This window comes from Phyllobates terribilis, unplaced genomic scaffold (assembly GCF_046119375.1).
Source record: "Phyllobates terribilis strain yellow unplaced genomic scaffold, ASM4611937v1 Scaffold_325__1_contigs__length_2139453, whole genome shotgun sequence".
Classification (NCBI taxonomy): domain Eukaryota; kingdom Metazoa; phylum Chordata; class Amphibia; order Anura; family Dendrobatidae; genus Phyllobates; species Phyllobates terribilis.
This window is the reverse complement of record NW_027363085.1, coordinates 691954-714845: the sequence shown is the minus strand read 5'-3', so window position 1 is coordinate 714845 and position 22892 is coordinate 691954. Positions and strand designations below refer to the sequence as shown.

At 45.4% G+C, this 22892-nt stretch overlaps 16 non-coding genes and 2 pseudogenes across 16 annotated transcripts; all 18 read right to left on the bottom strand.

Annotated features, from left to right (window-relative positions):
- Window positions 1-550: 550 nt before the first annotated feature.
- LOC141221442 (U2 spliceosomal RNA) lies at window positions 551-741 on the bottom strand. Its single transcript, XR_012289474.1, has one exon. It is a non-coding gene; the product is annotated as a U2 spliceosomal RNA (small nuclear RNA).
- Window positions 742-1856: 1115 nt separating this feature from the next.
- On the bottom strand, window positions 1857-2047 carry LOC141221441 (U2 spliceosomal RNA). The gene has a single exon (XR_012289473.1). It is a non-coding gene; the product is annotated as a U2 spliceosomal RNA (small nuclear RNA).
- Window positions 2048-3162: 1115 nt separating this feature from the next.
- On the bottom strand, window positions 3163-3353 carry LOC141221440 (U2 spliceosomal RNA). Its single transcript, XR_012289472.1, has one exon. It is a non-coding gene; the product is annotated as a U2 spliceosomal RNA (small nuclear RNA).
- A 1115-nt stretch (window positions 3354-4468) lies between these two features.
- LOC141221438 (U2 spliceosomal RNA) lies at window positions 4469-4659 on the bottom strand. The gene has a single exon (XR_012289470.1). It is a non-coding gene; the product is annotated as a U2 spliceosomal RNA (small nuclear RNA).
- A 1115-nt stretch (window positions 4660-5774) lies between these two features.
- LOC141221437 (U2 spliceosomal RNA) lies at window positions 5775-5965 on the bottom strand. The gene has a single exon (XR_012289469.1). It is a non-coding gene; the product is annotated as a U2 spliceosomal RNA (small nuclear RNA).
- Window positions 5966-7080: 1115 nt separating this feature from the next.
- On the bottom strand, window positions 7081-7271 carry LOC141221436 (U2 spliceosomal RNA). Its single transcript, XR_012289468.1, has one exon. It is a non-coding gene; the product is annotated as a U2 spliceosomal RNA (small nuclear RNA).
- A 1115-nt stretch (window positions 7272-8386) lies between these two features.
- LOC141221469 (U2 spliceosomal RNA) lies at window positions 8387-8577 on the bottom strand. Its single transcript, XR_012289500.1, has one exon. It is a non-coding gene; the product is annotated as a U2 spliceosomal RNA (small nuclear RNA).
- A 1115-nt stretch (window positions 8578-9692) lies between these two features.
- LOC141221594 (U2 spliceosomal RNA) lies at window positions 9693-9875 on the bottom strand. The gene has a single exon (XR_012289610.1). It is a non-coding gene; the product is annotated as a U2 spliceosomal RNA (small nuclear RNA).
- Window positions 9876-10670: 795 nt separating this feature from the next.
- LOC141221644 (U2 spliceosomal RNA) lies at window positions 10671-10762 on the bottom strand (annotated as a pseudogene).
- Window positions 10763-11877: 1115 nt separating this feature from the next.
- LOC141221435 (U2 spliceosomal RNA) lies at window positions 11878-12068 on the bottom strand. The gene has a single exon (XR_012289467.1). It is a non-coding gene; the product is annotated as a U2 spliceosomal RNA (small nuclear RNA).
- Window positions 12069-13183: 1115 nt separating this feature from the next.
- Window positions 13184-13374, bottom strand: LOC141221434 (U2 spliceosomal RNA). The gene has a single exon (XR_012289466.1). It is a non-coding gene; the product is annotated as a U2 spliceosomal RNA (small nuclear RNA).
- Window positions 13375-14489: 1115 nt separating this feature from the next.
- LOC141221433 (U2 spliceosomal RNA) lies at window positions 14490-14680 on the bottom strand. The gene has a single exon (XR_012289465.1). It is a non-coding gene; the product is annotated as a U2 spliceosomal RNA (small nuclear RNA).
- A 1115-nt stretch (window positions 14681-15795) lies between these two features.
- Window positions 15796-15986, bottom strand: LOC141221432 (U2 spliceosomal RNA). Its single transcript, XR_012289464.1, has one exon. It is a non-coding gene; the product is annotated as a U2 spliceosomal RNA (small nuclear RNA).
- A 1112-nt stretch (window positions 15987-17098) lies between these two features.
- Window positions 17099-17289, bottom strand: LOC141221517 (U2 spliceosomal RNA). The gene has a single exon (XR_012289547.1). It is a non-coding gene; the product is annotated as a U2 spliceosomal RNA (small nuclear RNA).
- A 1115-nt stretch (window positions 17290-18404) lies between these two features.
- On the bottom strand, window positions 18405-18595 carry LOC141221516 (U2 spliceosomal RNA). Its single transcript, XR_012289546.1, has one exon. It is a non-coding gene; the product is annotated as a U2 spliceosomal RNA (small nuclear RNA).
- A 1115-nt stretch (window positions 18596-19710) lies between these two features.
- On the bottom strand, window positions 19711-19901 carry LOC141221478 (U2 spliceosomal RNA). The gene has a single exon (XR_012289509.1). It is a non-coding gene; the product is annotated as a U2 spliceosomal RNA (small nuclear RNA).
- A 1115-nt stretch (window positions 19902-21016) lies between these two features.
- On the bottom strand, window positions 21017-21202 carry LOC141221587 (U2 spliceosomal RNA). Its single transcript, XR_012289605.1, has one exon. It is a non-coding gene; the product is annotated as a U2 spliceosomal RNA (small nuclear RNA).
- Window positions 21203-21946: 744 nt separating this feature from the next.
- On the bottom strand, window positions 21947-22089 carry LOC141221628 (U2 spliceosomal RNA; annotated as a pseudogene).
- Between the last annotated feature and the right edge of the window lie 803 nt (window positions 22090-22892).

Here is a 22892-nt window from a genome sequence, read left to right as displayed (position 1 = left end):
TCTTCTATAGTCTGCAGGCATTAAATGAAAGAAGTCAGTGTTCCAGCAGAAGGAGACAACGTTTCAGAAAAGGCATTGTAGCAAACCAAAAAAGAAATTTTAAGCGCAGCAGAGTAACCAGCGCACATACCTGTTAGCTCAGGTGAGTTTAAAAGGCTGCTGTTGATAACAAGGGCATTTGCTAAATAGATGGTGTGTGTGCAACAATATACTGAAAGGTCAATTATATTGTGCAGCTTATCTCACCACCTGTAGTTATTTAGGTGAAAGCTCCAAAATGCTTGCCTAATATGTCTGTTTATCCAAAAGGAAGTAAAAAGGGAGAGCTAGAAAGATAGCATTGCATCACATTACATGGCAATGCAATGCACAGTTGCTGAAGTTGAACCAAAATGAGCTTGTAATCTGGCTTCTGCAACTTTGAACATGAAAAATCCAATGAGGAGAAGAAAAGCAAAGCCAAAGAGTCCATCCCAAAATCCGACAAACAAGCAAAATGAACAAAAAACATTGAATTCAATTCTTTCTGATTTTAGAAACTGCATTAAAGAAGGGGTGCACCGGTCCTGGAGATACTGCAATACCAGGTCAATGCGTGGAGTGGACAGAGCAAGCTCTTTTTCCATCTCCCTGTTCTAAAAATCCATTTAATATATGGTCCCCAGATAGGGGACGTATCAGATATTAAACTGATAAGAACAGATACTACACTTGATCTTAGCCAAAAGGCCGAGAAGCGATAACCAGAATTGGTTTCAAACTACGGAGCCACCCAAGGATCCTGAAAAGTCCATTTGTGGAGATGAGCTCCTGGACTCCCGTTAAGAAGACATGTTGTCAACCTCTAGATCCCTTACATGCCTGCACTTTTCGGCTTGCTGCTGCTGCAATCCACGCGTTTTAGATCTGCATAACTCCACCTCTTTAAACACAGCACCTTCACCCCCTGCTGTTCCCACCCGCCTCAACACCGTTGGAAGGGAGGAGAACCAATTAAGGCGGGGGGTGGGGTGGAACGAGCAGCTGTCTACCCTTAGCAGGAGGGCTCCTGATTACATACCTCTCCTGCTGCTGCTGCTGCTGGCTGTCCAGCAGCAGACTGAAGGTGGCTGCTGCTGTGCACAGGTATATAAAGGCTCAGAGCCTATTATGACACGCGCAGCCAGCGTTCCATTGCCACATTCCATCTACTGCAGGCAGGATACCTGGCTGGCTGAATGTCGCTGAGAAGCTCACAGAGACCGCCATAAGCAACAGTTTAACAGAATGCCACAGACTAATCAACCAAACTTTTTGGGTTGGGTTCTCTTTTATAGTCTGCAGGCATTAAATGAAAGAAGTCAGTGTTCCAGCAGAAGGAGACAACGTTTCAGAAAAGGCATTGTAGCAAACCAAAAAAGAAATTTTAAGCGCAGCAGAGTAACCAGCGCACATACCTGTTAGCTCAGGTGAGTTTAAAAGGCTGCTGTTGATAACAAGGGCATTTGCTAAATAGATGGTGTGTGTGCAACAATATACTGAAAGGTCAATTATATTGTGCAGCTCATCTCACCACCTGTAGTTATTTAGGTGAAAGCTCCAAAATGCTTGCCTAATATGTCTGTTTATCCAAAAGGAAGTAAAAAGGGAGAGCTAGAAAGATAGCATTGCATCACATTACATGGCAATGCAATGCACAGTTGCTGAAGTTGAACCAAAATGAGCTTGTAATCTGGCTTCTGCAACTTTGAACATGAAAAATCCAATGAGGAGAAGAAAAGCAAAGCCAAAGAGTCCATCCCAAAATCCGACAAACAAGCAAAATGAACAAAAAACATTGAATTCAATTCTTTCTGATTTTAGAAACTGCATTAAAGAAGGGGTGCACCGGTCCTGGAGATACTGCAATACCAGGTCAATGCGTGGAGTGGACAGAGCAAGCTCTTTTTCCATCTCCCTGTTCTAAAAATCCATTTAATATATGGTCCCCAGATAGGGGACGTATCAGATATTAAACTGATAAGAACAGATACTACACTTGATCTTAGCCAAAAGGCCGAGAAGCGATAACCAGAATTGGTTTCAAACTACGGAGCCACCCAAGGATCCTGAAAAGTCCATTTGTGGAGATGAGCTCCTGGACTCCCGTTAAGAAGACATGTTGTCAACCTCTAGATCCCTTACATGCCTGCACTTTTCGGCTTGCTGCTGCTGCAATCCACGCGTTTTAGATCTGCATAACTCCACCTCTTTAAACACAGCACCTTCACCCCCTGCTGTTCCCACCCGCCTCAACACCGTTGGAAGGGAGGAGAACCAATTAAGGCGGGGGGTGGGGTGGAACGAGCAGCTGTCTACCCTTAGCAGGAGGGCTCCTGATTACATACCTCTCCTGCTGCTGCTGCTGCTGGCTGTCCAGCAGCAGACTGAAGGTGGCTGCTGCTGTGCACAGGTATATAAAGGCTCAGAGCCTATTATGACACGCGCAGCCAGCGTTCCATTGCCACATTCCATCTACTGCAGGCAGGATACCTGGCTGGCTGAATGTCGCTGAGAAGCTCACAGAGACCGCCATAAGCAACAGTTTAACAGAATGCCACAGACTAATCAACCAAACTTTTTGGGTTGGGTTCTCTTTTATAGTCTGCAGGCATTAAATGAAAGAAGTCAGTGTTCCAGCAGAAGGAGACAACGTTTCAGAAAAGGCATTGTAGCAAACCAAAAAAGAAATTTTAAGCGCAGCAGAGTAACCAGCGCACATACCTGTTAGCTCAGGTGAGTTTAAAAGGCTGCTGTTGATAACAAGGGCATTTGCTAAATAGATGGTGTGTGTGCAACAATATACTGAAAGGTCAATTATATTGTGCAGCTTATCTCACCACCTGTAGTTATTTAGGTGAAAGCTCCAAAATGCTTGCCTAATATGTCTGTTTATCCAAAAGGAAGTAAAAAGGGAGAGCTAGAAAGATAGCATTGCATCACATTACATGGCAATGCAATGCACAGTTGCTGAAGTTGAACCAAAATGAGCTTGTAATCTGGCTTCTGCAACTTTGAACATGAAAAATCCAATGAGGAGAAGAAAAGCAAAGCCAAAGAGTCCATCCCAAAATCCGACAAACAAGCAAAATGAACAAAAAACATTGAATTCAATTCTTTCTGATTTTAGAAACTGCATTAAAGAAGGGGTGCACCGGTCCTGGAGATACTGCAATACCAGGTCAATGCGTGGAGTGGACAGAGCAAGCTCTTTTTCCATCTCCCTGTTCTAAAAATCCATTTAATATATGGTCCCCAGATAGGGGACGTATCAGATATTAAACTGATAAGAACAGATACTACACTTGATCTTAGCCAAAAGGCCGAGAAGCGATAACCAGAATTGGTTTCAAACTACGGAGCCACCCAAGGATCCTGAAAAGTCCATTTGTGGAGATGAGCTCCTGGACTCCCGTTAAGAAGACATGTTGTCAACCTCTAGATCCCTTACATGCCTGCACTTTTCGGCTTGCTGCTGCTGCAATCCACGCGTTTTAGATCTGCATAACTCCACCTCTTTAAACACAGCACCTTCACCCCCTGCTGTTCCCACCCGCCTCAACACCGTTGGAAGGGAGGAGAACCAATTAAGGCGGGGGGTGGGGTGGAACGAGCAGCTGTCTACCCTTAGCAGGAGGGCTCCTGATTACATACCTCTCCTGCTGCTGCTGCTGCTGGCTGTCCAGCAGCAGACTGAAGGTGGCTGCTGCTGTGCACAGGTATATAAAGGCTCAGAGCCTATTATGACACGCGCAGCCAGCGTTCCATTGCCACATTCCATCTACTGCAGGCAGGATACCTGGCTGGCTGAATGTCGCTGAGAAGCTCACAGAGACCGCCATAAGCAACAGTTTAACAGAATGCCACAGACTAATCAACCAAACTTTTTGGGTTGGGTTCTCTTTTATAGTCTGCAGGCATTAAATGAAAGAAGTCAGTGTTCCAGCAGAAGGAGATAACGTTTCAGAAAAGGCATTGTAGCAAACCAAAAAAGAAATTTTAAGCGCAGCAGAGTAACCAGCGCACATACCTGTTAGCTCAGGTGAGTTTAAAAGGCTGCTGTTGATAACAAGGGCATTTGCTAAATAGATGGTGTGTGTGCAACAATATACTGAAAGGTCAATTATATTGTGCAGCTTATCTCACCACCTGTAGTTATTTAGGTGAAAGCTCCAAAATGCTTGCCTAATATGTCTGTTTATCCAAAAGGAAGTAAAAAGGGAGAGCTAGAAAGATAGCATTGCATCACATTACATGGCAATGCAATGCACAGTTGCTGAAGTTGAACCAAAATGAGCTTGTAATCTGGCTTCTGCAACTTTGAACATGAAAAATCCAATGAGGAGAAGAAAAGCAAAGCCAAAGAGTCCATCCCAAAATCCGACAAACAAGCAAAATGAACAAAAAACATTGAATTCAATTCTTTCTGATTTTAGAAACTGCATTAAAGAAGGGGTGCACCGGTCCTGGAGATACTGCAATACCAGGTCAATGCGTGGAGTGGACAGAGCAAGCTCTTTTTCCATCTCCCTGTTCTAAAAATCCATTTAATATATGGTCCCCAGATAGGGGACGTATCAGATATTAAACTGATAAGAACAGATACTACACTTGATCTTAGCCAAAAGGCCGAGAAGCGATAACCAGAATTGGTTTCAAACTACGGAGCCACCCAAGGATCCTGAAAAGTCCATTTGTGGAGATGAGCTCCTGGACTCCCGTTAAGAAGACATGTTGTCAACCTCTAGATCCCTTACATGCCTGCACTTTTCGGCTTGCTGCTGCTGCAATCCACGCGTTTTAGATCTGCATAACTCCACCTCTTTAAACACAGCACCTTCACCCCCTGCTGTTCCCACCCGCCTCAACACCGTTGGAAGGGAGGAGAACCAATTAAGGCGGGGGGTGGGGTGGAACGAGCAGCTGTCTACCCTTAGCAGGAGGGCTCCTGATTACATACCTCTCCTGCTGCTGCTGCTGCTGGCTGTCCATCAGCAGACTGAAGGTGGCTGCTGCTGTGCACAGGTATATAAAGGCTCAGAGCCTATTATGACACGCGCAGCCAGCGTTCCATTGCCACATTCCATCTACTGCAGGCAGGATACCTGGCTGGCTGAATGTCGCTGAGAAGCTCACAGAGACCGCCATAAGCAACAGTTTAACAGAATGCCACAGACTAATCAACCAAACTTTTTGGGTTGGGTTCTCTTCTATAGTCTGCAGGCATTAAATGAAAGAAGTCAGTGTTCCAGCAGAAGGAGACAACGTTTCAGAAAAGGCATTGTAGCAAACCAAAAAAGAAATTTTAAGCGCAGCAGAGTAACCAGCGCACATACCTGTTAGCTCAGGTGAGTTTAAAAGGCTGCTGTTGATAACAAGGGCATTTGCTAAATAGATGGTGTGTGTGCAACAATATACTGAAAGGTCAATTATATTGTGCAGCTTATCTCACCACCTGTAGTTATTTAGGTGAAAGCTCCAAAATGCTTGCCTAATATGTCTGTTTATCCAAAAGGAAGTAAAAAGGGAGAGCTAGAAAGATAGCATTGCATCACATTACATGGCAATGCAATGCACAGTTGCTGAAGTTGAACCAAAATGAGCTTGTAATCTGGCTTCTGCAACTTTGAACATGAAAAATCCAATGAGGAGAAGAAAAGCAAAGCCAAAGAGTCCATCCCAAAATCCGATAAACAAGCAAAATGAACAAAAAACATTGAATTCAATTCTTTCTGATTTTAGAAACTGCATTAAAGAAGGGGTGCACCGGTCCTGGAGATACTGCAATACCAGGTCAATGCGTGGAGTGGACAGAGCAAGCTCTTTTTCCATCTCCCTGTTCTAAAAATCCATTTAATATATGGTCCCCAGATAGGGGACGTATCAGATATTAAACTGATAAGAACAGATACTACACTTGATCTTAGCCAAAAGGCCGAGAAGCGATAACCAGAATTGGTTTCAAACTACGGAGCCACCCAAGGATCCTGAAAAGTCCATTTGTGGAGATGAGCTCCTGGACTCCCGTTAAGAAGACATGTTGTCAACCTCTAGATCCCTTACATGCCTGCACTTTTCGGCTTGCTGCTGCTGCAATCCACGCGTTTTAGATCTGCATAACTCCACCTCTTTAAACACAGCACCTTCACCCCCTGCTGTTCCCACCCGCCTCAACACCGTTAGAAGGGAGGAGAACCAATTAAGGCGGGGGGTGGGGTGGAACGAGCAGCTGTCTACCCTTAGCAGGAGGGCTCCTGATTACATACCTCTCCTGCTGCTGCTGCTGCTGGCGGTCCAGCAGCAGACTGAAGGTGGCTGCTGCTGTGCACAGGTATATAAAGGCTCAGAGCCTATTATGACACGCGCAGCCAGCGTTCCATTGCCACATTCCATCTACTGCAGGCAGGATACCTGGCTGGCTGAATGTCGCTGAGAAGCTCACAGAGACCGCCATAAGCAACAGTTTAACAGAATGCCACAGACTAATCAACCAAACTTTTTGGGTTGGGTTCTCTTTTATAGTCTGCAGGCATTAAATGAAAGAAGTCAGTGTTCCAGCAGAAGGAGACAACGTTTCAGAAAAGGCATTGTAGCAAACCAAAAAAGAAATTTTAAGCGCAGCAGAGTAACCAGCGCACATACCTGTTAGCTCAGGTGAGTTTAAAAGGCTGCTGTTGATAACAAGGGCATTTGCTAAATAGATGGTGTGTGTGCAACAATATACTGAAAGGTCAATTATATTGTGCAGCTTATCTCACCACCTGTAGTTATTTAGGTGAAAGCTCCAAAATGCTTGCCTAATATGTCTGTTTATCCAAAAGGAAGTAAAAAGGGAGAGCTAGAAAGATAGCATTGCATCACATTACATGGCAATGCAATGCACAGTTGCTGAAGTTGAACCAAAATGAGCTTGTAATCTGGCTTCTGCAACTTTGAACATGAAAAATCCAATGAGGAGAAGAAAAGCAAAGCCAAAGAGTCCATCCCAAAATCCGACAAACAAGCAAAATGAACAAAAAACATTGAATTCAATTCTTTCTGATTTTAGAAACTGCATTAAAGAAGGGGTGCACCGGTCCTGGAGATACTGCAATACCAGGTCAATGCGTGGAGTGGACAGAGCAAGCTCTTTTTCCATCTCCCTGTTCTAAAAATCCATTTAATATATGGTCCCCAGATAGGGGACGTATCAGATATTAAACTGATAAGAACAGATACTACACTTGATCTTAGCCAAAAGGCCGAGAAGCGATAACCAGAATTGGTTTCAAACTACGGAGCCACCCAAGGATCCTGAAAAGTCCATTTGTGGAGATGAGCTCCTGGACTCCCGTTAAGAAGACATGTTGTCAACCTCTAGATCCCTTACATGCCTGCACTTTTCGGCTTGCTGCTGCTGCAATCCACGCGTTTTAGATCTGCATAACTCCACCTCTTTAAACACAGCACCTTCACCCCCTGCTGTTCCCACCCGCCTCAACACCGTTGGAAGGGAGGAGAACCAATTAAGGCGGGGGGTGGGGTGGAACGAGCAGCTGTCTACCCTTAGCAGGAGGGCTCCTGATTACATACCTCTCCTGCTGCTGCTGCTGCTGGCTGTCCAGCAGCAGACTGAAGGTGGCTGCTGCTGTGCACAGGTATATAAAGGCTCAGAGCCTATTATGACACGCGCAGCCAGCGTTCCATTGCCACATTCCATCTACTGCAGGCAGGATACCTGGCTGGCTGAATGTCGCTGAGAAGCTCACAGAGACCGCCATAAGCAACAGTTTAACAGAATGCCACAGACTAATCAACCAAACTTTTTGGGTTGGGTTATCTTTTATAGTCTGCAGGCATTAAATGAAAGAAGTCAGTGTTCCAGCAGAAGGAGACAACGTTTCAGAAAAGGCATTGTAGCAAACTAAAAAAGAAATTTTAAGTGCAGCAGAGTAACCAGCGCACATACCTGTTAGCTCAGGTGAGTTTAAAAGGCTGCTGTTGATAACAAGGGCATTTGCTAAATAGATGGTGTGTGTGCAACAATATACTGAAAGGTCAATTATATTGTGCAGCTTATCTCACCACCTGTAGTTATTTAGGTGAAAGCTCCAAAATGCTTGCCTAATATGTCTGTTTATCCAAAAGGAAGTAAAAAGGGAGAGCTAGAAAGATAGCATTGCATCACATTACATGGCAATGCAATGCACAGTTGCTGAAGTTGAACCAAAATGAGCTTGTAATCTGGCTTCTGCAACTTTGAACATGAAAAATCCAATGAGGAGAAGAAAAGCAAAGCCAAAGAGTCCATCCCAAAATCCGACAAACAAGCAAAATGAACAAAAAACATTGAATTCAATTCTTTCTGATTTTAGAAACTGCATTAAAGAAGGGGTGCACCGGTCCTGGAGATACTGCAATACCAGGTCAATGCGTGGAGTGGACAGAGCAAGCTCTTTTTCCATCTCCCTGTTCTAAAAATCCATTTAATATATGGTCCCCAGATAGGGAACGTATCAGATATTAAACTGATAAGAACAGATACTACACTTGATCTTAGCCAAAAGGCCGAGAAGCGATAACCAGAATTGGTTTCAAACTACGGAGCCACCCAAGGATCCTGAAAAGTCCATTTGTGGAGATGAGCTCCTGGACTCCCGTTAAGAAGACATGTTGTCAACCTCTAGATCCCTTACATGCCTGCACTTTTCGGCTTGCTGCTGCTGCAATCCACGCGTTTTAGATCTGCATAACTCCACCTCTTTAAACACAGCACCTTCACCCCCTGCTGTTCCCACCCGCCTCAACACCGTTGGAAGGGAGGAGAACCAATTAAGGCGGGGGGTGGGGTGGAACGAGCAGCTGTCTACCCTTAGCAGGAGGGCTCCTGATTACATACCTCTCCTGCTGCTGCTGCTGCTGGCTGTCCAGCAGCAGACTGAAGGTGGCTGCTGCTGTGCACAGGTATATAAAGGCTCAGAGCCTATTATGACACGCGCAGCCAGCGTTCCATTGCCACATTCCATCTACTGCAGGCAGGATACCTGGCTGGCTGAATGTCGCTGAGAAGCTCACAGAGACCGCCATAAGCAACAGTTTAACAGAATGCCACAGACTAATCAACCAAACTTTTTGGGTTGGGTTATCTTTTATAGTCTGCAGGCATTAAATGAAAGAAGTCAGTGTTCCAGCAGAAGGAGACAACGTTTCAGAAAAGGCATTGTAGCAAACTAAAAAAGAAATTTTAAGTGCAGCAGAGTAACCAGCGCACATACCTGTTAGCTCAGGTGAGTTTAAAAGGCTGCTGTTGATAACAAGGGCATTTGCTAAATAGATGGTGTGTGTGCAACAATATACTGAAAGGTCAATTATATTGTGCAGCTTATCTCACCACCTGTAGTTATTTAGGTGAAAGCTCCAAAATGCTTGCCTAATATGTCTGTTTATCCAAAAGGAAGTAAAAAGGGAGAGCTAGAAAGATAGCATTGCATCACATTACATGGCAATGCAATGCACAGTTGCTGAAGTTGAACCAAAATGAGCTTGTAATCTGGCTTCTGCAACTTTGAACATGAAAAATCCAATGAGGAGAAGAAAAGCAAAGCCAAAGAGTCCATCCCAAAATCCGACAAACAAGCAAAATGAACAAAAAACATTGAATTCAATTCTTTCTGATTTTAGAAACTGCATTAAAGAAGGGGTGCACCGGTCCTGGAGATACTGCAATACCAGGTCAATGCGTGGAGTGGACAGAGCAAGCTCTTTTTCCATCTCCCTGTTCTAAAAATCCATTTAATATATGGTCCCCAGATAGGGGACGTATCAGATATTAAACTGATAAGAACAGATTTTTTTTTTTTTTTTATCGAAAGCCCGAATTCGTGTACAAAACCCGAGTGCGCTTAAAAAAGTGACAAGTGACACAAAAAAAGTGCACTAGGATGCTGGTCTTCTTGAAACCCTCTCCAAAAGGAGAAGGGTCCCCCAAACCATTCCCCGTCCCTCCGAGCCAGAAGGCCACAGCGAGGAACAGGGACAAATAGCCACCTCCAGCCGGAGCCAGAGGCGACCCAATCTTACCCCCAGCACCTGCCCGAGTTCTCACCCGAGCAAGGCACTGGGAGCCAAAGACTGTGCTCCCCTCCCGGAAGAGGGGAGCCAACAACGCTCTCCTCCCGAAAGAGGAGAGCCAAGGGGGTTCAGGGGGGAGCGGAACCTGATGGCCACACACTCCCCCCCTAGACCTGCCAAGAGAGGAACCCGTAAGGGAACCGCATCCCGACAAAATCCTAGTAGGACGTAACACACGTGAATAAGTGGACACACAGTGACAAAGAAATTTAAATAAATAGTGAAGGTTTCACAGTATAATACTGCCCGGACCTTCGACCGGGAATTGAAAAATTCCCCATCCTAAGGCCAGAAGGCCCGGAATAAGGGTGTGTGTGAAGAAAGAAATATGGAAGTGCTAGTGCAAATGTGCCATAAACTCAAGTGGGGTTCCCAATCCCAGTGAGTTAAGGCACCCCAGGGTCACCACTCCTGGGGCACTTCACACTTCGGGCTTTCGATCTTCCCCGGCCCAATGGCGTCGATCCTGGGGGGCCATGCTTTCCACCAGATGACTATATTAGCCACCTGGCGTACTAACAAGCGCCTAAACCCCAGTGTGCATAATGTATCAATCTACTAGGGCGGCCAACATCCAAAACCGCCTTTTCGAAAGATACTACACTTGATCTTAGCCAAAAGGCCGAGAAGCGATAACCAGAATTGGTTTCAAACTACGGAGCCACCCAAGGATCCTGAAAAGTCCATTTGTGGAGATGAGCTCCTGGACTCCCGTTAAGAAGACATGTTGTCAACCTCTAGATCCCTTACATGCCTGCACTTTTCGGCTTGCTGCTGCTGCAATCCACGCGTTTTAGATCTGCATAACTCCACCTCTTTAAACACAGCACCTTCACCCCCTGCTGTTCCCACCCGCCTCAACACCGTTGGAAGGGAGGAGAACCAATTAAGGCGGGGGGTGGGGTGGAACGAGCAGCTGTCTACCCTTAGCAGGAGGGCTCCTGATTACATACCTCTCCTGCTGCTGCTGCTGCTGGCTGTCCAGCAGCAGACTGAAGGTGGCTGCTGCTGTGCACAGGTATATAAAGGCTCAGAGCCTATTATGACACGCGCAGCCAGCGTTCCATTGCCACATTCCATCTACTGCAGGCAGGATACCTGGCTGGCTGAATGTCGCTGAGAAGCTCACAGAGACCGCCATAAGCAACAGTTTAACAGAATGCCACAGACTAATCAACCAAACTTTTTGGGTTGGGTTCTCTTTTATAGTCTGCAGGCATTAAATGAAAGAAGTCAGTGTTCCAGCAGAAGGAGACAACGTTTCAGAAAAGGCATTGTAGCAAACCAAAAAAGAAATTTTAAGCGCAGCAGAGTAACCAGCGCACATACCTGTTAGCTCAGGTGAGTTTAAAAGGCTGCTGTTGATAACAAGGGCATTTGCTAAATAGATGGTGTGTGTGCAACAATATACTGAAAGGTCAATTATATTGTGCAGCTTATCTCACCACCTGTAGTTATTTAGGTGAAAGCTCCAAAATGCTTGCCTAATATGTCTGTTTATCCAAAAGGAAGTAAAAAGGGAGAGCTAGAAAGATAGCATTGCATCACATTACATGGCAATGCAATGCACAGTTGCTGAAGTTGAACCAAAATGAGCTTGTAATCTGGCTTCTGCAACTTTGAACATGAAAAATCCAATGAGGAGAAGAAAAGCAAAGCCAAAGAGTCCATCCCAAAATCCGACAAACAAGCAAAATGAACAAAAAACATTGAATTCAATTCTTTCTGATTTTAGAAACTGCATTAAAGAAGGGGTGCACCGGTCCTGGAGATACTGCAATACCAGGTCAATGCGTGGAGTGGACAGAGCAAGCTCTTTTTCCATCTCCCTGTTCTAAAAATCCATTTAATATATGGTCCCCAGATAGGGGACGTATCAGATATTAAACTGATAAGAACAGATACTACACTTGATCTTAGCCAAAAGGCCGAGAAGCGATAACCAGAATTGGTTTCAAACTACGGAGCCACCCAAGGATCCTGAAAAGTCCATTTGTGGAGATGAGCTCCTGGACTCCCGTTAAGAAGACATGTTGTCAACCTCTAGATCCCTTACATGCCTGCACTTTTCGGCTTGCTGCTGCTGCAATCCACGCGTTTTAGATCTGCATAACTCCACCTCTTTAAACACAGCACCTTCACCCCCTGCTGTTCCCACCCGCCTCAACACCGTTGGAAGGGAGGAGAACCAATTAAGGCGGGGGGTGGGGTGGAACGAGCAGCTGTCTACCCTTAGCAGGAGGGCTCCTGATTACATACCTCTCCTGCTGCTGCTGCTGCTGGCTGTCCAGCAGCAGACTGAAGGTGGCTGCTGCTGTGCACAGGTATATAAAGGCTCAGAGCCTATTATGACACGCGCAGCCAGCGTTCCATTGCCACATTCCATCTACTGCAGGCAGGATACCTGGCTGGCTGAATGTCGCTGAGAAGCTCACAGAGACCGCCATAAGCAACAGTTTAACAGAATGCCACAGACTAATCAACCAAACTTTTTGGGTTGGGTTCTCTTTTATAGTCTGCAGGCATTAAATGAAAGAAGTCAGTGTTCCAGCAGAAGGAGACAACGTTTCAGAAAAGGCATTGTAGCAAACCAAAAAAGAAATTTTAAGCGCAGCAGAGTAACCAGCGCACATACCTGTTAGCTCAGGTGAGTTTAAAAGGCTGCTGTTGATAACAAGGGCATTTGCTAAATAGATGGTGTGTGTGCAACAATATACTGAAAGGTCAATTATATTGTGCAGCTTATCTCACCACCTGTAGTTATTTAGGTGAAAGCTCCAAAATGCTTGCCTAATATGTCTGTTTATCCAAAAGGAAGTAAAAAGGGAGAGCTAGAAAGATAGCATTGCATCACATTACATGGCAATGCAATGCACAGTTGCTGAAGTTGAACCAAAATGAGCTTGTAATCTGGCTTCTGCAACTTTGAACATGAAAAATCCAATGAGGAGAAGAAAAGCAAAGCCAAAGAGTCCATCCCAAAATCCGACAAACAAGCAAAATGAACAAAAAACATTGAATTCAATTCTTTCTGATTTTAGAAACTGCATTAAAGAAGGGGTGCACCGGTCCTGGAGATACTGCAATACCAGGTCAATGCGTGGAGTGGACAGAGCAAGCTCTTTTTCCATCTCCCTGTTCTAAAAATCCATTTAATATATGGTCCCCAGATAGGGGACGTATCAGATATTAAACTGATAAGAACAGATACTACACTTGATCTTAGCCAAAAGGCCGAGAAGCGATAACCAGAATTGGTTTCAAACTACGGAGCCACCCAAGGATCCTGAAAAGTCCATTTGTGGAGATGAGCTCCTGGACTCCCGTTAAGAAGACATGTTGTCAACCTCTAGATCCCTTACATGCCTGCACTTTTCGGCTTGCTGCTGCTGCAATCCACGCGTTTTAGATCTGCATAACTCCACCTCTTTAAACACAGCACCTTCACCCCCTGCTGTTCCCACCCGCCTCAACACCGTTGGAAGGGAGGAGAACCAATTAAGGCGGGGGGTGGGGTGGAACGAGCAGCTGTCTACCCTTAGCAGGAGGGCTCCTGATTACATACCTCTCCTGCTGCTGCTGCTGCTGGCTGTCCAGCAGCAGACTGAAGGTGGCTGCTGCTGTGCACAGGTATATAAAGGCTCAGAGCCTATTATGACACGCGCAGCCAGCGTTCCATTGCCACATTCCATCTACTGCAGGCAGGATACCTGGCTGGCTGAATGTCGCTGAGAAGCTCACAGAGACCGCCATAAGCAACAGTTTAACAGAATGCCACAGACTAATCAACCAAACTTTTTGGGTTGGGTTCTCTTTTATAGTCTGCAGGCATTAAATGAAAGAAGTCAGTGTTCCAGCAGAAGGAGACAACGTTTCAGAAAAGGCATTGTAGCAAACCAAAAAAGAAATTTTAAGCGCAGCAGAGTAACCAGCGCACATACCTGTTAGCTCAGGTGAGTTTAAAAGGCTGCTGTTGATAACAAGGGCATTTGCTAAATAGATGGTGTGTGTGCAACAATATACTGAAAGGTCAATTATATTGTGCAGCTTATCTCACCACCTGTAGTTATTTAGGTGAAAGCTCCAAAATGCTTGCCTAATATGTCTGTTTATCCAAAAGGAAGTAAAAAGGGAGAGCTAGAAAGATAGCATTGCATCACATTACATGGCAATGCAATGCACAGTTGCTGAAGTTGAACCAAAATGAGCTTGTAATCTGGCTTCTGCAACTTTGAACATGAAAAATCCAATGAGGAGAAGAAAAGCAAAGCCAAAGAGTCCATCCCAAAATCCGACAAACAAGCAAAATGAACAAAAAACATTGAATTCAATTCTTTCTGATTTTAGAAACTGCATTAAAGAAGGGGTGCACCGGTCCTGGAGATACTGCAATACCAGGTCAATGCGTGGAGTGGACAGAGCAAGCTCTTTTTCCATCTCCCTGTTCTAAAAATCCATTTAATATATGGTCCCCAGATAGGGGACGTATCAGATATTAAACTGATAAGAACAGATACTACACTTGATCTTAGCCAAAAGGCCGAGAAGCGATAACCAGAATTGGTTTCAAACTACGGAGCCACCCAAGGATCCTGAAAAGTCCATTTGTGGAGATGAGCTCCTGGACTCCCGTTAAGAAGACATGTTGTCAACCTCTAGATCCCTTACATGCCTGCACTTTTCGGCTTGCTGCTGCTGCAATCCACGCGTTTTAGATCTGCATAACTCCACCTCTTTAAACACTGCACCTTCACCCCCTGCTGTTCCCACCCGCCTCAACACCGTTGGAAGGGAGGAGAACCAATTAAGGCGGGGGGTGGGGTGGAACGAGCAGCTGTCTACCCTTACCAGGAGGGCTCCTGATTACATACCTCTCCTGCTGCTGCTGCTGCTGGCTGTCCAGCAGCAGACTGAAGGTGGCTGCTGCTGTGCACAGGTATATAAAGGCTCAGAGCCTATTATGACACGCGCAGCCAGCGTTCCATTGCCACATTCCATCTACTGCAGGCAGGATACCTGGCTGGCTGAATGTCGCTGAGAAGCTCACAGAGACCGCCATAAGCAACAGTTTAACAGAATGCCACAGACTAATCAACCAAACTTTTTGGGTTGGGTTCTCTTTTATAGTCTGCAGGCATTAAATGAAAGAAGTCAGTGTTCCAGCAGAAGGAGACAACGTTTCAGAAAAGGCATTGTAGCAAACCAAAAAAGAAATTTTAAGCGCAGCAGAGTAACCAGCGCACATACCTGTTAGCTCAGGTGAGTTTAAAAGGCTGCTGTTGATAACAAGGGCATTTGCTAAATAGATGGTGTGTGTGCAACAATATACTGAAAGGTCAATTATATTGTGCAGCTTATCTCACCACCTGTAGTTATTTAGGTGAAAGCTCCAAAATGCTTGCCTAATATGTCTGTTTATCCAAAAGGAAGTAAAAAGGGAGAGCTAGAAAGATAGCATTGCATCACATTACATGGCAATGCAATGCACAGTTGCTGAAGTTGAACCAAAATGAGCTTGTAATCTGGCTTCTGCAACTTTGAACATGAAAAATCCAATGAGGAGAAGAAAAGCAAAGCCAAAGAGTCCATCCCAAAATCCGACAAACAAGCAAAATGAACAAAAAACATTGAATTCAATTCTTTCTGATTTTAGAAACTGCATTAAAGAAGGGGTGCACCGGTCCTGGAGATACTGCAATACCAGGTCAATGCGTGGAGTGGACAGAGCAAGCTCTTTTTCCATCTCCCTGTTCTAAAAATCCATTTAATATATGGTCCCCAGATAGGGGACGTATCAGATATTAAACTGATAAGAACAGATACTACACTTGATCTTAGCCAAAAGGCCGAGAAGCGATAACCAGAATTGGTTTCAAACTACGGAGCCACCCAAGGATCCTGAAAAGTCCATTTGTGGAGATGAGCTCCTGGACTCCCGTTAAGAAGACATGTTGTCAACCTCTAGATCCCTTACATGCCTGCACTTTTCGGCTTGCTGCTGCAATCCACGCGTTTTAGATCTGCATAACTCCACCTCTTTAAACACAGCACCTTCACCCCCTGCTGTTCCCACCCGCCTCAACACCGTTGGAAGGGAGGAGAACCAATTAAGGCGGGGGGTGGGGTGGAACGAGCAGCTGTCTACCCTTAGCAGGAGGGCTCCTGATTACATACCTCTCCTGCTGCTGCTGCTGCTGGCTGTCCAGCAGCAGACTGAAGGTGGCTGCTGCTGTGCACAGGTATATAAAGGCTCAGAGCCTATTATGACACGCGCAGCCAGCGTTCCATTGCCACATTCCATCTACTGCAGGCAGGATACCTGGCTGGCTGAATGTCGCTGAGAAGCTCACAGAGACCGCCATAAGCAACAGTTTAACAGAATGCCACAGACTAATCAACCAAACTTTTTGGGTTGGGTTCTCTTTTATAGTCTGCAGGCATTAAATGAAAGAAGTCAGTGTTCCAGCAGAAGGAGACAACGTTTCAGAAAAGGCATTGTAGCAAACCAAAAAAGAAATTTTAAGCGCAGCAGAGTAACCAGCGCACATACCTGTTAGCTCAGGTGAGTTTAAAAGGCTGCTGTTGAAAACAAGGGCATTTGCTAAATAGATGGTGTGTGTGCAACAATATACTGAAAGGTCAATTATATTGTGCAGCTTATCTCACCACCTGTAGTTATTTAGGTGAAAGCTCCAAAATGCTTGCCTAATATGTCTGTTTATCCAAAAGGAAGTAAAAAGGGAGAGCTAGAAAGATAGCATTGCATCACATTACATGGCAATGCAATGCACAGTTGCTGAAGTTGAACCAAAATGAGCTTGTAATCTGGCTTCTGCAACTTTGAACATGAAAAATCCAATGAGGAGAAGAAAAGCAAAGCCAAAGAGTCCATCCCAAAATCCGACAAACAAGCAAAATGAACAAAAAACATTGAATTCAATTCTTTCTGATTTTAGAAACTGCATTAAAGAAGGGGTGCATCGGTCCTGTAGATACTGCAATACCAGGTCAATGCGTGGAGTGGACAGAGCAAGCTCTTTTTCCATCTCCCTGTTCTAAAAATCCATTTAATATATGGTCCCCAGATAGGGGACGTATCAGATATTAAACTGATAAGAACAGATACTACACTTGATCTTAGCCAAAAGGCCGAGAAGCGATAACCAGAATTGGTTTCAAACTACGGAGCCACCCAAGGATCCTGAAAAGTCCATTTGTGGAGATGAGCTCCTGGACTCCCGTTAAGAAGACATGTTGTCAACCTCTAGATCCCTTACATGCCTGCACTTTTCGGCTTGCTGCTGCTGCAATCCACGCGTTTTAGATCTGCATAACTCCACCTCTTTAAACACAGCACCTTCACCCCCTGCTGTTCCCACCCGCCTCAACACCGTTGGAAGGGAGGAGAACCAATTAAGGCGGGGGGTGGGGTGGAACGAGCAGCTGTCTACCCTTAGCAGGAGGGCTCCTGATTACATACCTCTCCTGCTGCTGCTGCTGCTGGCTGTCCAGCAGCAGACTGAAGGTGGCTGCTGCTGTGCACAGGTATATAAAGGCTCAGAGCCTATTATGACACGCGCAGCCAGCGTTCCATTGCCACATTCCATCTACTGCAGGCAGGATACCTGGCTGGCTGAATGTCGCTGAGAAGCTCACAGAGACCGCCATAAGCAACAGTTTAACAGAATGCCACAGACTAATCAACCAAACTTTTTGGGTTGGGTTCTCTTTTATAGTCTGCAGGCATTAAATGAAAGAAGTCAGTGTTCCAGCAGAAGGAGACAACGTTTCAGAAAAGGCATTGTAGCAAACCAAAAAAGAAATTTTAAGCGCAGCAGAGTAACCAGCGCACATACCTGTTAGCTCAGGTGAGTTTAAAAGGCTGCTGTTGATAACAAGGGCATTTGCTAAATAGATGGTGTGTGTGCAACAATATACTGAAAGGTCAATTATATTGTGCAGCTTATCTCACCACCTGTAGTTATTTAGGTGAAAGCTCCAAAATGCTTGCCTAATATGTCTGTTTATCCAAAAGGAAGTAAAAAGGGAGAGCTAGAAAGATAGCATTGCATCACATTACATGGCAATGCAATGCACAGTTGCTGAAGTTGAACCAAAATGAGCTTGTAATCTGGCTTCTGCAACTTTGAACATGAAAAATCCAATGAGGAGAAGAAAAGCAAAGCCAAAGAGTCCATCCCAAAATCCGACAAACAAGCAAAATGAACAAAAAACATTGAATTCAATTCTTTCTGATTTTAGAAACTGCATTAAAGAAGGGGTGCATCGGTCCTGTAGATACTGCAATACCAGGTCAATGCGTGGAGTGGACAGAGCAAGCTCTTTTTCCATCTCCCTGTTCTAAAAATCCATTTAATATATGGTCCCCAGATAGGGGACGTATCAGATATTAAACTGATAAGAACAGATACTACACTTGATCTTAGCCAAAAGGCCGAGAAGCGATAACCAGAATTGGTTTCAAACTACGGAGCCACCCAAGGATCCTGAAAAGTCCATTTGTGGAGATGAGCTCCTGGACTCCCGTTAAGAAGACATGTTGTCAACCTCTAGATCCCTTACATGCCTGCACTTTTCGGCTTGCTGCTGCTGCAATCCACGCGTTTTAGATCTGCATAACTCCACCTCTTTAAACACAGCACCTTCACCCCCTGCTGTTCCCACCCGCCTCAACACCGTTGGAAGGGAGGAGAACCAATTAAGGCGGGGGGTGGGGTGGAACGAGCAGCTGTCTACCCTTAGCAGGAGGGCTCCTGATTACATACCTCTCCTGCTGCTGCTGCTGCTGGCTGTCCAGCAGCAGACTGAAGGTGGCTGCTGCTGTGCACAGGTATATAAAGGCTCAGAGCCTATTATGACACGCGCAGCCAGCGTTCCATTGCCACATTCCATCTACTGCAGGCAGGATACCTGGCTGGCTGAATGTCGCTGAGAAGCTCACAGAGACCGCCATAAGCAACAGTTTAACAGAATGCCACAGACTAATCAACCAAACTTTTTGGGTTGGGTTCTCTTTTATAGTCTGCAGGCATTAAATGAAAGAAGTCAGTGTTCCAGCAGAAGGAGACAACGTTTCAGAAAAGGCATTGTAGCAAACCAAAAAAGAAATTTTAAGCGCAGCAGAGTAACCAGCGCACATACCTGTTAGCTCAGGTGAGTTTAAAAGGCTGCTGTTGATAACAAGGGCATTTGCTAAATAGATGGTGTGTGTGCAACAATATACTGAAAGGTCAATTATATTGTGCAGCTTATCTCACCACCTGTAGTTATTTAGGTGAAAGCTCCAAAATGCTTGCCTAATATGTCTGTTTATCCAAAAGGAAGTAAAAAGGGAGAGCTAGAAAGATAGCATTGCATCACATTACATGGCAATGCAATGCACAGTTGCTGAAGTTGAACCAAAATGAGCTTGTAATCTGGCTTCTGCAACTTTGAACATGAAAAATCCAATGAGGAGAAGAAAAACAAAGCCAAAGAGTCCATCCCAAAATCCGACAAACAAGCAAAATGAACAAAAAACATTGAATTCAATTCTTTCTGATTTTAGAAACTGCATTAAAGAAGGGGTGCACCGGTCCTGGAGATACTGCAATACCAGGTCAATGCGTGGAGTGGACAGAGCAAGCTCTTTTTCCATCTCCCTGTTCTAAAAATCCATTTAATATATGGTCCCCAGATAGGGGACGTATCAGATATTAAACTGATAAGAACAGATACTACACTTGATCCTAGCCAAAAGGCCGAGAAGCGATAACCAGAATTGGTTTCAAACTACGGAGCCACCCAAGGATCCTGAAAAGTCCATTTGTGGAGATGAGCTCCTGGACTCCCGTTAAGAAGACATGTTGTCAACCTCTAGATCCCTTACATGCCTGCACTTTTCGGCTTGCTGCTGCTGCAATCCACGCGTTTTAGATCTGCATAACTCCACCTCTTTAAACACAGCACCTTCACCCCCTGCTGTTCCCACCCGCCTCAACACCGTTGGAAGGGAGGAGAACCAATTAAGGCGGGGGGTGGGGTGGAACGAGCAGCTGTCTACCCTTAGCAGGAGGGCTCCTGATTACATACCTCTCCTGCTGCTGCTGCTGCTGGCTGTCCAGCAGCAGACTGAAGGTGGCTGCTGCTGTGCACAGGTATATAAAGGCTCAGAGCCTATTATGACACGCGCAGCCAGCGTTCCATTGCCACATTCCATCTACTGCAGGCAGGATACCTGGCTGGCTGAATGTCGCTGAGAAGCTCACAGAGACCGCCATAAGCAACAGTTTAACAGAATGCCACAGACTAATCAACCAAACTTTTTGGGTTGGGTTCTCTTTTATAGTCTGCAGGCATTAAATGAAAGAAGTCAGTGTTCCAGCAGAAGGAGACAACGTTTCAGAAAAGGCATTGTAGCAAACCAAAAAAGAAATTTTAAGCGCAGCAGAGTAACCAGCGCACATACCTGTTAGCTCAGGTGAGTTTAAAAGGCTGCTGTTGATAACAAGGGCATTTGCTAAATAGATGGTGTGTGTGCAACAATATACTGAAAGGTCAATTATATTGTGCAGCTTATCTCACCACCTGTAGTTATTTAGGTGAAAGCTCCAAAATGCTTGCCTAATATGTCTGTTTATCCAAAAGGAAGTAAAAAGGGAGAGCTAGAAAGATAGCATTCCATCACATTACATGGCAATGCAATGCACAGTTGCTGAAGTTGAACCAAAATGAGCTTGTAATCTGGCTTCTGCAACTTTGAACATGAAAAATCCAATGAGGAGAAGAAAAGCAAAGCCAAAGAGTCCATCCCAAAATCCGACAAACAAGCAAAATGAACAAAAAACATTGAATTCAATTCTTTCTGATTTTAGAAACTGCATTAAAGAAGGGGTGCACCGGTCCTGGAGATACTGCAATACCAGGTCAATGCGTGGAGTGGACAGAGCAAGCTCTTTTTCCATCTCCCTGTTCTAAAAATCCATTTAATATATGGTCCCCAGATAGGGGACGTATCAGATATTAAACTGATAAGAACAGATTTTTTTTTTTTTTATCGAAAGCCCGAATTCGTGTACAAAACCCGAGTGCGCTTAAAAAAGTGACAAGTGCCACAAAAAAAAAGTGCACTAGGATGCTGGTCTTCTTGAAACCCTCTCCAAAAGGAGAAGGGTCCCCCAAACCATTCCCCGTCCCTCCGAGCCAGAAGGCCACAGCGAGGCACAGGGACAAATAGCCACCTCCAGCCGGAGCCAGAGGCGACCCAATCTTACCCTCAATACCTGCCCGAGTTCTCACCCGAGCAAGGCACTGGGAGCCAAAGACTGTGCTCCCCTCCCGGAAGAGGGGAGCCAACAACGCTCTCCTCCCGAAAGAGGAGAGCCAGGGGGGTTCAGGGGGGAGCGGAACCTGATGGCCACACACTCCCCCCCTAGACCTGCCAAGAGAGGAACCCGTAAGGGAACCGCATCCCGACAAAATCCTAGTAAGGACGTGGACACACGTGAAAAAGTGGACACACAGTGACAAAAAAAAATTAAATAAATAGTGAAGGTTTCACAGTATAATACTGCCCGGACCTTCGACCGGGAATTGAAAAATTCCCCATCCTAAGGCCAGAAGGCCCGGAATAAGGGTGTGTGTGAAGAAAGAAATATTGAAGTGCTAGTGCAAATGTGCCATAAACTCAAGTGGGGTTCCCAATCCCAGTGAGTTAAGGCACCCCAGGGTCACCACTCCTGGGGCACTTCACACTTCGGGCTTTCGATCTTCCCCGGCCCAATGGCGTCGATCCTCGGGGGCCATGCTTTCCACCAGATGACTATATTAGCCACCTGGCGTACTACCAAGCGCCTAAACCCCAGTGTGCATAATGTATCAATCTACTAGGGCGGCAAACATCCAAAACCGCCTTTTCGAAAGATACTACACTTGATCTTAGCCAAAAGGCCGAGAAGCGATAACCAGAATTGGTTTCAAACTACGGAGCCACCCAAGGATCCTGAAAAGTCCATTTGTGGAGATGAGCTCCTGGACTCCCGTTAAGAAGACATGTTGTCAACCTCTAGATCCCTTACATGCCTGCACTTTTCGGCTTGCTGCTGCTGCTGCAATCCACGCGTTTTAGATCTGCATAACTCCACCTCTTTAAACACAGCACCTTCACCCCCTGCTGTTTCCACCCGCCTCAACACCGTTGGAAGGGAGGAGAACCAATTAAGGCGGGGGGTGGGGTGGAACGAGCAGCTGTCTACCCTTAGCAGGAGGGCTCCTGATTACATACCTCTCCTGCTGCTGCTGCTGCTGGCTGTCCAGCAGCAGACTGAAGGTGGCTGCTGCTGTGCACAGGTATATAAAGGCTCAGAGCCTATTATGACACGCGCAGCCAGCGTTCCATTGCCACATTCCATCTACTGCAGGCAGGATACCTGGCTGGCTGAATGTCGCTGAGAAGCTCACAGAGACCGCCATAAGCAACAGTTTAACAGAATGCCACAGACTAATCAACCAAACTTTTTGGGTTGGGTTCTCTTTTATAGTCTGCAGGCATTAAATGAAAGAAGTCAGTGTTCCAGCAGAAGGAGACAACGTTTCAGAAAAGGCATTGTAGCAAACCAAAAAAGAAATTTTAAGCGCAGCAGAGTAACCAGCGCACATACCTGTTAGCTCAGGTGAGTTTAAAAGGCTGCTGTTGATAACAAGGGCATTTGCTAAATAGATGGTGTGTGTGCAACAATATACTGAAAGGTCAATTATATTGTGCA